Raw genomic sequence first — 15,567 nt, 5'->3', positions numbered from 1 at the left:
GTACATAAACTCTTCTTTGGGCAGTTTTTAAGTACTCTCAACGAGGAATCTAGCTGTGCAGAGTTTATGTAGTCGTTTTGGGACACCCTATATACGCTTAGTACTACCGAATGCAATAAAACAGGAAGACGCACAATAAGAGGTCACATCATTCCCATACACAAAATTTCAGCGTTCTACGGCTAATCGTTTCTGAGCTATGCAAGATACACACATAAGTAGATAAATACGTATGGACAGACGTCCCGAAAAAAATCCCTTTGCAATCAGTATTACAACCTTTTTGACAAAGAGTATCCCAGAGTATGTACAGTAATTACTGATACATCACTAAAATATGATACGCGAAATTTTCCGTGATTACGAAATTCCTTTAATCCATACAATGAAATACAAAATATATTAAACAGTTGATTTTGAAAAATGGATCATTTCTATACTGATTATTTAAAAATTTCAAACAAATGACAAAACTCGTCTTTTTTTTACGTGGAACAAGAACATGTTTCGTTTATGATAATCGCCTTTTCAATTATAATGAATTATGAAATGTTTAAAGACCATACATTTTTGTAATCCGCTATTCTAAGTATTACATGACAGTAATCTCTGTTTAGCCTTTGATAGATGACTGCAGTTCCGAAACTAGACCTTTAATATGCACTTTTACTCCAACCTACTCCTTTGATTCCACGTTCTATATTCAGCTAATATGTATTACATAGTGGAGCAAATGTTCATTAACTGCTCATGCATATGCATTATTTCTCAGTGTATAATATATAGTGATTACACGGACATAAATTTCTGCAAAACTACAGTTCGAGTAATTGGTATTGTTGATGCCGCTTCTGTATAGCTCCAGATGTGTCAAGGATATGTAATAGCCTTAAATGTAGCAGTTATAGACTGGGAGTTGTATAAATTAAATTAAGTGCTATATGTGAAGTTAAGCGGATTACTGTATAATTTGTTGCTATGACATGTCACAAAAACTGAGGAAGGTCAGAAGTTGGTATCTGATTTAAAGATGCATTTTTTGCAAGAAAATGTTTTACAGTAAACTGTCGTCCATTATTTTAGTAATGTAGACACAGATGTATTGTGACTCATGAAAGCCTTTATTTTTATTGGAATACTAATTAGGGATACATGAAAACTTGTATTACTTAAAGTTTAGAACAAATATAAAATCTGATCACCTTGCAATGGATTTTACTATTTTATAAATAAATACATGTACATTGATAGAGACAGATCATACATTGATAGCTCAAAGACAGAAAAATGATTGTCCATTAAAAAATTATAGCTTTATTTTCATCTTGTTTTTGTTCTATTAAATTCCAACTTTAGTGGGAAATGATGGGTACATAGAAACAAGGTTTTTTAACATCTTCAGTGTAAATAAATACTAGTAGAATAACCTCACATAGTAATAATGGTATATAAAGTATGTCGGCTGTAGTTTTCCTTGCATTTAGTGATAGATTGTTGATAAGAACATATTTAGTTACAGAACATTAACGTCTTAATAAATTTCTTAAACCACACTGGTTCAAAACGCTCTTCCTGAACTTCATCCTAAGTTGTTGACAATCCTAAATCCGATTTCAATTAAAATTAATCTAGTTCTAGTTTCCTAAAATGTCAATAATCTTACTTATAAATTTAATAACGGCTGTCATAAAAGGAATTGTTCAGATTCTATAACCCACACACATTTTTTTAATTGCTGAATGGTGGTATTTTTCATTAAACAGTTCTATTTTTTAAGGATTTAAAATTTTAACTACTTTGTTTTTGTTAGTATCTTATTTAGTTCACTTCTAGGCTTTATTTACAGGAAGTAATTTAATAGTAATGTTCTTTTATTTGAGTTTCTCTAAGATAGTTCTCAATAAACGAAATACATTCCATTCCAGGAGAAATTCGATTTATTCACAAGGAGAAGAAATACGATACGCAAAATAAATCGAGACTTCGTACCTACTTTATTTTTTGCATTTTCTTTTCGTTTATTTTACTCTTATTCTTGATCATTCCTTAAATCGACACAGGCAATTTATTCGGCGGAAAGCTAAATAAAAACAGAAGTTTATGCGAGGCTAAAACATTTGCGAATTCTCTTACTTATATAGAGATAACTTGGAGAAAAATTTTGTTGCTTCTTTCTACGCAGTAAGACTCTGAGTACTGAATGACTTAAATAAAAGTGACTACTGTGTTTGTAATGTCAATATATTCTTTCATGAAATAAATATTTTTCTTTTAATGCTTTATGCAAACGGAATGAAATACTTTCCCGTTTAGACGTTGCAGCCAGAGGAACCATAGCTTGATCATTATAACACTTCTTTTTGTATACATATGTTTTTCGAAGGTTTCAACAAAAAAGGATTATTTGAAATGCAAAAAATGTTATTTTCGTGCAAAACGACATCATTTCTCGAAAATAAGATAAACATTTATGTGTTCTTTTATTAATACGCATAAATTGACATCGTTTGCGATTAGAATTAGGGTGTCTATAAACACTTATACAAATTACTTATTTTAGCATCATTTCGTTCGAATAAATGCATTTTTAATATTATATTATGCCTTCTTTTTTTAATGTAACTGTGTTGTGTTGCGAAAAGGTGTTGAAAAATAGTTATAAACTAAATTTTAACTTAAAATAGAATTGCATGTTCTAAGCACCAGCTGGTGATGGAAATAATCCCACAGACACAAAAATGACGAAATAATGCAAATCGTGAATTTTGATAAAAAATAATGCAGATTGTGAAGTCAACATTTGTTTTAGAACCTAATTTGGGGAAATTCCATTTACAGTTTGTGGGGTTACATTCCACGGTTAGATTCACTGAATATTTTTACCATTACTTCGTAGAAAATGTTCCTCCGCATAGACCGTGCTTCAGTGATCTGGCTATTGAATTTCAAAAATCCCTAAGGCTAAATAACCAGATCGATATAGAGACTCTAGCAATATGACATAACTATCGGTCATCGTAAGGGATCAGGACATGGAAATGCCAACGCCCTGTCTGGAAAACTTTGCACAGAGAGCTGCAGATATTGTTACTGGGTAGAAGCGAAATACGACCTGCTTAATCCAGTCGTACGTCAAGTTAAGAATTCAACATCGTCTGACTAATAGAGTGACGAAGAATCCAGTTGGAATAGGGTGGCATTAAGCTCATAATTGATTTAATGGCGTCTTAAAATTTGAAACCTATCTGGCAGGATATTTCGATCTATAGTCTTACGACAAAAAGATAATGGAATTCACTACCTGTTACAAACGGCGTCTTGTACTGGAAATTTGAATCGAATGATGAAAGGTATTTTGATGGCAGTTGATACTTAAAAGATCCGAATCCTGGACATCCTTAAAGAACTACATATCAGTCCGACAGGAAGCTACTTCGGAATACTGAAGACACTGCATAAAGTTCGAGATTGCTTCTCTTGAAATAACGTAAGGGATGACGAGCAAATGTGCTGATCTTGAGATGCCTGTGCGTGGTGGAAAGGACTGGAGAAACGCAGCCGAAAGAAGCTGCAACATTACAATGTAGGAGCATCTCTTGAAGGCATAGTCCTCGACATCCTACGATCTCAGCCAGGAATCGCTAATGGCAAAGGAGATATTTGTGGAATGAAACGAAAATTGCGAATTGTCTAAAAAAATAATGGTTATATCCGGTTTTTGAAAATTGATGAAAGGAAAAATATATTTAATAATATATATATGAACCAAATTATTATTGGTCACGGACGATTCCAGCATATTTTAAGAGATTTTGGTCTTCAAAAAAATGAAAACTGTCAATTTTTTAAAGTAAAATGTAATAATTGCCATTTTCTTGAAGCTTGGAATTTTACCAGAGACATAGTTCAGAGCAGCTAGTTTGATGTAAATGGGGATTTTGAAAATTGTAAGAAATTTAAGCAAGTAGCTGAATAAATTATAATCGGAGTTAATCAGAATAGAGAAGCAATAGGGATTTTGATTTGATTGGATAATTTGATAAAACACGCCTGGCTTACTGTTCTCCGTTATTGTTTGACGGGTTAGCCCCTGCTATGGCCTGAGAGCTGAAATATTTTCCGCTCTGGGGGCCGGAGGTTTCACCCCTTGCAACAACAACAACAACCGGTTATTACCCATCCCAGATGCTCTTCAGTCGTGACTTTCGTCTGCCTTGCGATCCGTTGTTTGGTCGACCTCCTGATGCACCTTCATCATCTAATGAATACATTCAGGATCTCCAACAGGACTCGAAATGGTGCACAATTCAGCTTGGCGACAGAGAAACTGAATAGGGCTTAGATTTTATAACAATATGACACAAGAGCTACAGGTCATCGATTCAACGAAGGTGGGAAGGTACGGTTATGGAATCTGATTAGACGGAAAGGCCTTTCTCCTTAGCTGCGGTCACCCTGGGACGGTCCTTATACATTCCTAAACAGGATGAACGATGTCATAGTTTAAATCTGTAAATCATCAAATCTAAGCCTAAAGTCGTTCATCATGACAAGGTAGTCTCCTACTAGAGCCATAGTACTTAATCCCCATCATGCATATAATGTAAAAAACATACTAAGATCATGGTTTTGCGTACATAAATTTGTAAATTCATGCATTTATTTAATGTTTTAATACTGAATGGAGTTTTCTTAGTTACAAGTATGGCTTCCGTTTTAGAGTTTGTATTGTCTTGAACGTACTGTCATTGGGAAGGGAGCTATCTTACGGATTTTTAATATAAGTAAATAATTGTAGGGAAATGCTACGTAAAATTGTAGTATCTTTTGTATAATATAACATGAAAGGCCTTGAGAGAGTTAAGCTTCGTGGGAAAAATTAGTTTACATAGGCAATTCCATTTAAATTGAAGTGAATGGCTATCTCGGCAACGTTAAGCTGGCGTTGGTATTGGTGACTAATGTTTTCGCGAAATTTGGCGAAAAATCGGCCGATATCATCAAACTTGGCTACATTTATAACGATATCAGGCTTGTATGTATAACTTTCCATGCCATCCAGCAGTTTGGAGAAATTGAAGGTATTGGAAATTTCTTGCTGACAGAGGGGGAAACAATGTATGGCCAGAAACAGCATCAGTTCTCAGCTTTTAGTTCAGAGTTGAATTCGAAATACTGAGAGATTTACGGTCGAGCATCGCTCTTGATATGAGTTTTGCATTGAGTTGTGTTAAACTCTCTTAGTTGTCTGAAGTGGTAACCATTGAGTGTGCTCTATCATACTGAGATTGGGTGTAAGTGAGATTAGGTATAAGTGCAGGAGCCTTCTATTATTTAACGTGAGTAAATAGCTAAAGGACCATTACACTAGCTAACAGGATTAACAATGTCTTCCTTGCCCCACAGTGCCGTTCTGGAGCCGAAACGCTATTGTTGTCTTGTACAACCGACATACAACACATACTGTCTTGTTTTCGGCTCACGGTATTGTTTAAATATTTATGGTACCTCAGTTACATTTAATGCTTACGTAGCTGTTATATGATTTAGATTACACCATGACAAACGTGATCAGCTTGAACACTTGTTGTTCTCCAGTTGCATACACATCACTGGATATTTTCTGATTTTGAACAAAGAATATATAAATAACACTTCATAAAATTTGTTCATATATGACATGCATTCATTGGTTACGCTGTGATTACATCAATATTTTATTCATAAGCGCTGTACAAGAACTTTTGTAAAATGTTGCAGAACTGTAAAGTGTTCCTTTAAAAAAATAAATTTTAATAAGTTATCATCGATTCTATGTGTATTAAACACATTACGAACCCATATACAGATAACAATACTGAATGGTCACGGAGATTTTTCATTCCATTTTGTCATCGAATTATTCTAATTTATTTATTAATCTTTAATTGAATTTCAGAATAACTTCAAATATCAGAAATTTTAAAATTAAATATCTCGGTCAATTTTTGTCGTGGCGTCAACTTTTCGCGTTTTATTTTTTAAAATGGTAAAATAACGAGAACAAAATTTTTCCTGACTATAAATACAGGAGATACTTAAATGTGTAACTAGATTCAGTATTTTATGCAAAAATATTTTGTTAAATTTACAAATACAAAACCATGAATCTCTCTGTCATTTAAACATTTTTGTATATATATATATCGCAAACGGTTCTAAATATAAAGGCTTGGAGAGGACTTTTGTGGACATAGTATAAATAAGATACGTAAACATATTGCAAATTTTTGCTTTTTTTCGAAAATGAAGGAAAATATAAAGTTTTTGTATTTATGAATAAAACACCAATTTTGCAGTAAAATTATATACGAATCTGAGCTTTCAGCAGCGTAAATATTAACTTTACTCGATAGCTTGTATAATTCTCGTTTCTAAGGCCTCTATAATAGCAGCCAGAAAAAATGTTTTATTCATTTCTGATATGAACTTAAGAAAGTATATAAAAATGTGCTTTTTCAGTATGTTACTATTCCTCTAGTTTTGGGCAATGTAATCAAATCACTAGTCATTTTCTTTCAGACTGCAATCAAGTTTGGAATGAATAAAAACAATACTAGTCGTTCCTTCATCCTTTCTTTTTCCGATTAGGCTACCGGAATATATTTGCTTAATAATACTGGCTTTGGGGACTATTGCTGCCATAGTGCTGTGGCTTAACTGCAGTGTTTTGGATAGATATTTTCCCTTTTGCGGTTCAATATGTGGATAAAAATGTGATGAGTGTTGATGCCGTGACCATTTCTTGGTATCAAACGGTAAATTACTTTAAGGACGAGAATGACAACAACGTGCATTTTAGTAAAAAGATTTAACGTTTCAATCAATTAACTAGACACATAACTTGTAAGATAATTTGTAAATAAAAAATTACATTGCATTTTTTTAATTTTCTACATTGTCATTTAGGAATTCATTATTAAATATTATTACTTTGTGTAATATATGAAACCTGGCATGATATAAAGGAAACAATATTTAAAAGAAATATGAGTATCTTATCATACGTCTTAAATTATGTTTGAGAAAACAAATAAGACCTGACTGAAATATTTTTAATAACAAACTTCAAGTTATTTACACTTTTTTTCTAAATTGATTTTGTATTTTAATGTAAACTAATCTTATTGTTTTAATTGAGCCTTAATCTTTTTTGGTATTTAAAACTCGTTTTCTCTCTCTGCAAGTTTGTGGTTAAATAGTGAATGTTTTTATATAATACGTGGCAGCAAAACTTGCGAACAGTTCATTCTATTTTGTCAGCTTAGCCCAGCAGATACTTACAAGTTACATAATTGCATCTATTAAATCAAGTGCTGCACCAAGTTTTCATTTCATTTTCTGTTACAGCTATATGCGTATAGTATTGGAAAAAATACCTATAAATAATAATGTATTTGACGATATGAAATGATTTAATCAATTGCATATTTTGTATTATTTTTATGCAGTGAAGATATCAGATTACTAAGATGTCAAAACACGGAAAGCAAATACGAAATATTACATGGGTTGAACAAAATTGTTATCTACTAATTAATTAATTTTTCCTTCATATTCAACAAAGAACAATTTTCTTTAAACTTTATGTCATGACCAACATTCCTTTATAAGATAAAATATTTCTTTAAAAACGCAATAAATTATTATTTCACAATAAACCGAATTTTCTACATTCATTAAGGTTCAGTGATTTTTCTGCTCATGTCGGTAAACAATTCTTAAATCTGTCCCGATTATTCAATAAAAAATATATTCTAGAAATAAATAAGAAGAGACTTTAATTAACAAAGAATAAAAGGTTAATTATATTTATCGATATAGACAACATTGCTGATATTAATGTGGAAATATTAAAAGTCATGCTTATGTGTTATGATACAACGTTATGAAACTACGGTTTAAAATGTAAAACAGATGATGGATCTTTACTAATAGAAAATAGGAAGCTATATTAAGTAAAATTTTAAATATGGGTAAAGCCATTTCTTCACTGAAGTTGTAGAATCATTAGGTTATTTTGAAGCAGGAAGCCTAAAAAATGGGGAATACCCTCGCCAGTATTCGAAACTGGACCTCTCGAATACACGCCGAGTGTGCTACCAACCGAGAAAGCATGCTGCATGAAGTGAGGGAAAAAAAAACCTTATATACGCTCCCTTTTAAAGGACGACTGATGACCCCGAAATCCTGCCAGTGACAAATTATCGCCCACCATCTTTTAGTTCGTGCACCGCTGTAGAGACATTGGTTATTTTGAAGCAAAGAAAAAGGCCGTAAAAAAAAGAACAATACCTTCGTCGGGACTCGAACCTCGACTTCTCGAATACTAGGCGACATTGTTACACTTGTACCACAAAGGTATGCTGGAAGGAGGAAGAAAATACCTTAGAAAGTAATTAACAAAAAGCTTAAAGCAGTTTGTGTTCTGAACGACATAGGTTTGTAAATATATTCTTCATACTGCTGATGATAAGATTTTAGATTTTGCGACTGCTAGCAATTTATGACGAACTATCAAAAATTAGACTTCAAAGTACTGCTGATACCTATGTACATAATACATCTTTATCTGCGCTTTTATAATATTTATAGCTTACTCGATTTTGTGTAAGAATTAACTGCATAAGCATTTGTGTGGCAATTTCTTAGCATTTTTGAAATTCAACTCTTTAACTAAAGTTGATTTATAACATAATGATATGAAGGAAATAAATGTTTTTAAAATTATTTTACCCGATAGAAAACAGCAGCTGTTTCTCCATATAAAATAACATTGACGTAATTTTAGTATCAGGAAATTAATGTTGATGTTAGATTTAACAAAAAATACTTCCAGTAAAATATATTAATCGAAACTGCCTAAGGCTGATTTAGAAATGCGCTAAGCAACATCGATTTTCTGGTTAACGACAGCATTAAATATATTTCAGTTGAGATTTCCCGGGATATGATATTACTTTTATTCACTTGAGATCAATATTAGCGGCTTTACCAAATAAGCATATTCCCAAAACTATTCAGAATAAATATTTATTTTGAAAATACTAGTCTTTATAAACAGCTGTTTGGTTCTCGTACATTTAATGCCTTAAATATATTATTTTAAAGCTATGTTAAATATTTTTCTTTAATGAGCTAATTCCGTGCTTTTAAATAAAACATTAAAATTATGCGTAATCTCATCACATATTTATGCTTTTAAATAATCAATTACAAGGTGATTAAATTATTGAATGATAATGGAAAATGGGGCTTTTAAATTAAAACTTTTATGTAACTAAACGATTGTAATATGTTTTACGTTAATTGAATTGAATCCAACATTTTAAATCATGTGCTTAGTATAATTTTCAAATTAACAATTTTTTTTTTCACAATTTAAATGCAAAATCAATTAAGTGCTTTCGGCATTAAAAAAAGTGCACTGTAATCACCTAATACAAAAAAAAAAAAAAAAAAAAAAAAAGTAAGTGAAAGGAAAACAGTCAGTATACATTCAGTATACATTCCTATTTCATTTAATGCAGCTGCAGGTATAATTAAGACACATATTTCCTTATTTTAATTAAAATTGCAATAAATACAAAAACAAAAGAAAAAAAGAAAACAAAATCTGAAAGTTTTCAGGTTTTATATTACGTCTAAAGGGGCGTTTTTTACATACATACACCTTTCGAGAGCATTTGGGCTAACGCACATTTGCGGTAAAAATATTTCAAAACAGCATATCTTTAGAATTTCCTATAGGCAGTCTCGCAAGTTGGAGATACAAGTAGTTTATTCCGTCCAGTATGTTGCCTTGCACGGTTTGAAATCATTGAGTTTCTGATTCAAAAATTCGTAAAAACATGAAATAGATAATAAAACAAATCCGAAATTCAAGATTCGGGCTTCCAGGTGCCTATATTCGGGTGGAGAACTTCGTTATTCAAAATTAGATGGTTCTACGCTTCGTTCTTTTTTCACAATGCTAGGAAACATGCATACATTCATACTGATTCTCCATTATTTAATTTCTTTAAGTTTAATACAGGACAACAATTTGAAAAGTGATACAGCCATTTATAGTTGTAGAGTTATTACGTTTTTTTTGAAGCAGGATACATGAAAAATATGTAGTGTCTTCCCCGGGTCTTGCACCCAGAAATTTCGAATACGCGCTGAGTATGCTACCGTTACATTACGAAGGATTTCTGGAAGGAGAGAGAAGATATATTATACACTCTCCCTTTTAAAAGGAGACTGGGATTAGGGAACCCAGTTTCCACGTCCTGGTGGTGACGAAATTCTGCCCACCATCTTTTAGTTCGGGCGCTATTTTAGAGTCATTAATTTATTTTGGTGACGTGAAAAGTGAGCAGTTATCTTGCCGGATTTGAACTTTGATCTCTCGAATATGCGCCGAGTTTGCTACCGTTTCATTACGAAAACATGCTGGAATGAGAAAGAAAATACCTTATATAGTGGTTCGACTCAAAATGCCGTTTCGCGACTAATAGGCCTTCTAGGCTAACGACCCTTTGGTTTAAAATGCGGAAGGCGTCTTTGAATAAATAATTTTAAAGTATTAGTTAGGTTGCAAATAGTGCCAGTCAGTTTGGTAATGCACTAAAATCTAGAAAAAAAAAAAAAAAAAGATATTGATAAAATGAACCAAACACTACCTAATAATAAAAATCTAATATGTACACCACATGACTTCCTTGTAGGAAATATTAAATTATACACATTTGTTCTTGCATTTCATTTAAACTTATTGGATTGAATTAAATCTACTTCACCGACAACGCATAAACCACAATCCAATAAATACATTCTTTAACATTCAATCTTTTTGTTTACCATAGCGAAACTCTGGCGCTAGGTTCACTTAACAGTATTATATTTCGTTCATATTATAATTCAGAATGAACAAAATTTATATCAGTTAAAGAATTATCTAATTGTTGCCACATGTTCTATTCAAATACTATAATAAATCAAGAACGATGTCTAAAAAAAATTAAGCAAAAAAAAAAAAAAAAAAAAAAAAAAAAAACAGTTTTTCACAGACGATTGAGTATTTCTCATTCAATTAACTCAGTTCTCACTTCGCGACAAGGCAAAAATACATAAAGACTCAAAATATCTGTATTAATAATTACGAAGTAAATCTTAACACTTATTTCCTCGAAACAATTCCAGAAAGGATTAAGCATGATTTAATTCGCAATAATAAATGAAGGCGTTATCTTTGTTGTTACGAAGCTTAGTTTCTCTAGATTGGCAACAAATCATCCACTATTTTGTCAACTTTCAAATGGAAACAAGCAATGGCCGACATCAAAAAAATTATTAGGCTTAGCGGTACTTCAACAACTTTAAAATTGTTGATAATTCTAAAAATATTGCATACATATTTACTAAAGGCATAAAAACCTTAACCGAAAGATAAGAACAATATAATTCAATCATTTTTAAAGCAAAAAATGTACAATTTACAAACATATAAGAGTAAAGAAACTGAGATTACTAAGCTGGGTAACAGAGTAGATATATATATAAATATACTTTTATAGGTTTGGTGCGGCCGATTGCAACCAAAATACGAGGTGCACATCTACATGTTATAGCAGTCCTATATACAAAATTTCAACGTTCTGAGGCTACTCGTTTTTGAGTTATGCGAGATACGTACGTACATACCTTCGTACAGACGCCACGAAAAATTCGCTTCAGAACTCATTTTAAAGCAGTTTTGTAATTTTTTTGGGGGGAAAAGAATATTTTATTCTGTCCTTACATACAGATATCACGCAAAAACATCGTTAAATTGCATTCGGTAGCGGTCAAAATGGATATTTTCGTTGAAATATGCTGCCTGAAACTTTTCGCGATTACAATACTTCCTTTTTACTTCGTACAAGGAAGTAAAAATGAAGACAGGTGTGCATTTCTTTTTTGAAAAAGAACTTCATTATTGAAAAAAATTCAGGGCAAGCAAATAAATATAAATTTATATTATATTAAATGATAAATATTTTGCTTTGCAAGTGATTCTTAACGTAAATATAATGTTTTCATTCTGCAAAAACGTCACTGAAGTGGCCATTTATTCGATGCTTAAAGAATGAAATTAGTATATGAAAGCAATTAGAGTGAGCCATGCAAATATCACTTTAATATATGATGCTGATTTAATGATGAGAAAATTGTTAAGTGTTTTATTGCATTTGGATTATTTTATGCGTTTTAATGTGCGCGAAATCGGAATATATCTGTGTAAGGTTATATAAAAGTTATTCGTTTCATATAGCTGAAGGACAAAATCTGATTAAATGGATACGGCAATTTTGGCTTCAGCATTGGTCGAATGCAAATAAATTTCTATTTATACGAATGAATATTTTAAAATGTATATCTTTGTCAGTAATTTGCAGTTTTAATTATCATCTATAATAATACTTTGTGTATTATAATGGTAAGGTTCTTACAAAAATAACTTACTGTGTTACCAAGCTATTTTTATGCTCAGAAATGCTAATTATCAGTACGATAAGTAGTTTTGAACAGATATTACAAGTGATAAAATTTCGTAATATTTTGCTTATAAAGGGATATTAATGCAGCACAGAATGTTAAAAGAAGGAAATCTTTTAAAAGTCAGTTCTGAGAGTAAGGGAAAAACTCCTATCACAAAATACCTAAATCTTCGCGATCTAATCAATTTAGGGATTTATAAGGGGAATTGATCGAATATCTGCATCAGATACATGCCACCCTATGTAAAGTTAGTGAAAATTGTAGAGTAAAAATTATAGACTTTAAAATTTGGAGTGACTATTATATTTATATGGAGTGAAATTAGTCATGCCAAATATATGAGACATCAATTAACGTAAATTTTATCCATCTAAACCGATTTATATTTAGGTCTCAGTACTCCATCGTCTGTAAAGATTCACTCACGTTTTATGTTCTAATTATCTATCTGGTATGTCATCCTTTAGAGGACTGTGTTATTGTTAGTGCAGCTTTCTCCACGTTTGTCATTGTAGTTTTCTTAATGAACTGCTTCCCCGCGACTTTTCGTGCTGGCATTTCGCCAACGTTGTTGAAATTGCGTTTCTTCCTAGAATTTCAATTCCTGATGCAAATTTCATGTAAATAGCAGAATAGTTTTTTTTTTTTTTTTTTTTTTTTTTTTTTTTTGGCATAAACGAGAGTTTGGGAACTGCACAGACTGAGAAAAAGAATTCTTTGCAATCTAAAGTTTTCTGGATATTTTATAAGTGAAGGGGAATAAACTCTTCACATTCTCGTAAGAATTTACACGAGGGAAATTAGAAGGTTTTATTCAGACATTCCGCCAACATCTTAATGTACCAGTTATTTTCTTTATCACCATGATTTTGCAGACGAAAATTTCACTTCATATATATATATATTTTCTCAGAACAAAATCCGTGGAAATAATGAAACAGCTCTTCTTATTAGAGAGAGCTTTTTCTTTTCATGTCTTGCATACTGGTTGAGATATATTTACCTAGCATTTCGAGTGTCAGTATATTTTACAATATATGAGCATTTTTCTAATTCAAGTTTAATTTTATTGAAAATACTTTTGTAGAATCAGGTCACCGATTTCCAGATTTGTGTCATCATTTAATATGACTTGTTCGAAGATTAGAAAAGTAATTAATTTAGATTAAATAAGTGTTTACATATATTTTTATACTATTACCCATTAAATAATCGTTATTGGTTATTTATTTAATATTAAGATAGAATTGTTAATAATAATTAAATTCACTATTTTTACTTTTTGAAAGAGAGTTATATAATTTATATGATCAATGAGGAATGTATATATTCGATGACTCGCTCTTCCGACTGCTGAAATTTTACTTCTGAAATATAAACACCTATGCCTGATTATTCTCGAAACTGATTTAAAAATCCACGCCAAAATAGTGTTGCTTTTGGGTCTTATTTTGAAATCTATAGTTCCTTTAACATTAAATAAAGTAAAAAAAAATACGGTACTTATTCATAAACTTTCTAGCAGGGTACCTTAGAAACAGTCTTTTTTTTTTTTTTCAGATAAATATGAGCAAATTTTACTAAACCATTGTCACGTGTTTTTTTATCGATATGTATGTGTTTTCAGATAAACGTGCTGTTGGCTAACTATCTTGTCAGTTAAATGTCCTGTCGGCTAAATGGCCTATCGGCTAAATACCCATGGTGATTAAACAACCAGTCAGCTAAATGACCCTGTCGGTTGAAGGCTATGTATCCTGTCTACTAACTGTGCGTGTCAGCTAAATGTCCTGTCCGCTAACTGTCCTTTTCGGCTAAATGCTCTCTCGGCAAATTCCTGACGGCTAAGTGTATCTTCAGCTATGTGTCCACTACCGGTTTCATTTACTGTACATAAAATAGCATTAGAGATTAACTTTTCCCCTATTGATCCTATTCTTAATGGATGAATACGTACCAGTTTGCCTTAAAAAGCCCTCTACGAAGGCACCCCTCCTCTTAGACATATAATCCTCCAGAGTTGTCGTAATATAAATATTCGTAAACTTAATAACATGCTCTTGATAAGGAAGTTGTAACTTTCTGTACATCCGTATTGCAGTGAATAGCGAAACTTTGAACTGTGGTTCTCCGTTGATGTTTTTATTTTGTTTGACTTGGTATATTTAATGTATTTTATTAAAGTATTTGTGTATATAACTGTAAATGAAATATTCATGAAACTTACACTCTATCCCTCAGAGTGGGATTAAGTGACAGCAGCTTTTGCTCCATTTCGCGTTAAACAACGCAGGTTTACTGTCTTGGTAACAGAATATGTTTCGCCATCTGCAATTATGACAATGGAGAAGAGAGTGAGTTGAGAGACAGAAGGCCCCCCTGTCGAGACCATGGAGGTAGGAAGTAAGAAGGAGTCGCCCTAAACAAGTTTCTCCGTACCCTGCTCTGAAGCACCGGCGATCCCTACGTGGTCGAGACACCCCTACGTGGTCCCTACGTGGTCGAGACTACCTCCATAGTCGAGACAGAGTCCCCGAACATGTTTCTGAAGCTCGCCATTTCAAGCGAGGACAATCGTAACAATGGATGCACCTTCTTTGCCAAAAGTAAGTTCGCTAACATATATACAGTTATTTCTTAATATAAATATCTTAAGCATAAATTATAGTCTTATAGTTAGATTTATGTGTAAAAAATTGAAGGATGTAATAAGTAGTTTTAGTTTTCTCTTTTTTTAAGGTATCTGTAAATTTGCTTTAGAGTGTAATGCCGTAACATAGTTTTATTTATTACATACTGCTAACACGATAAAAGCTACATGCATGGACGGTACTTTTTGTAAACACTTCTTAAAATTATTTTTATTTTTGTAGAATTTACACTATCGATTTTACTTATTTAAATTCAGTTTTGCATGCATTTTTAATTCAAACAGGCAGAAAAAAGGTAAAAAAGAAATTCATGCAATAGTTTTGATTTTTATAACACAAGTGAGCAAATTGT

This window comes from Stegodyphus dumicola, chromosome 9 (genome assembly GCF_044657685.1).
Source record: "Stegodyphus dumicola isolate Sdum_Otavi_A_Nest chromosome 9, ASM4465768v1".
NCBI classification, from domain to species: domain Eukaryota; kingdom Metazoa; phylum Arthropoda; class Arachnida; order Araneae; family Eresidae; genus Stegodyphus; species Stegodyphus dumicola.
This window is presented reverse-complemented; position numbering follows the sequence as displayed.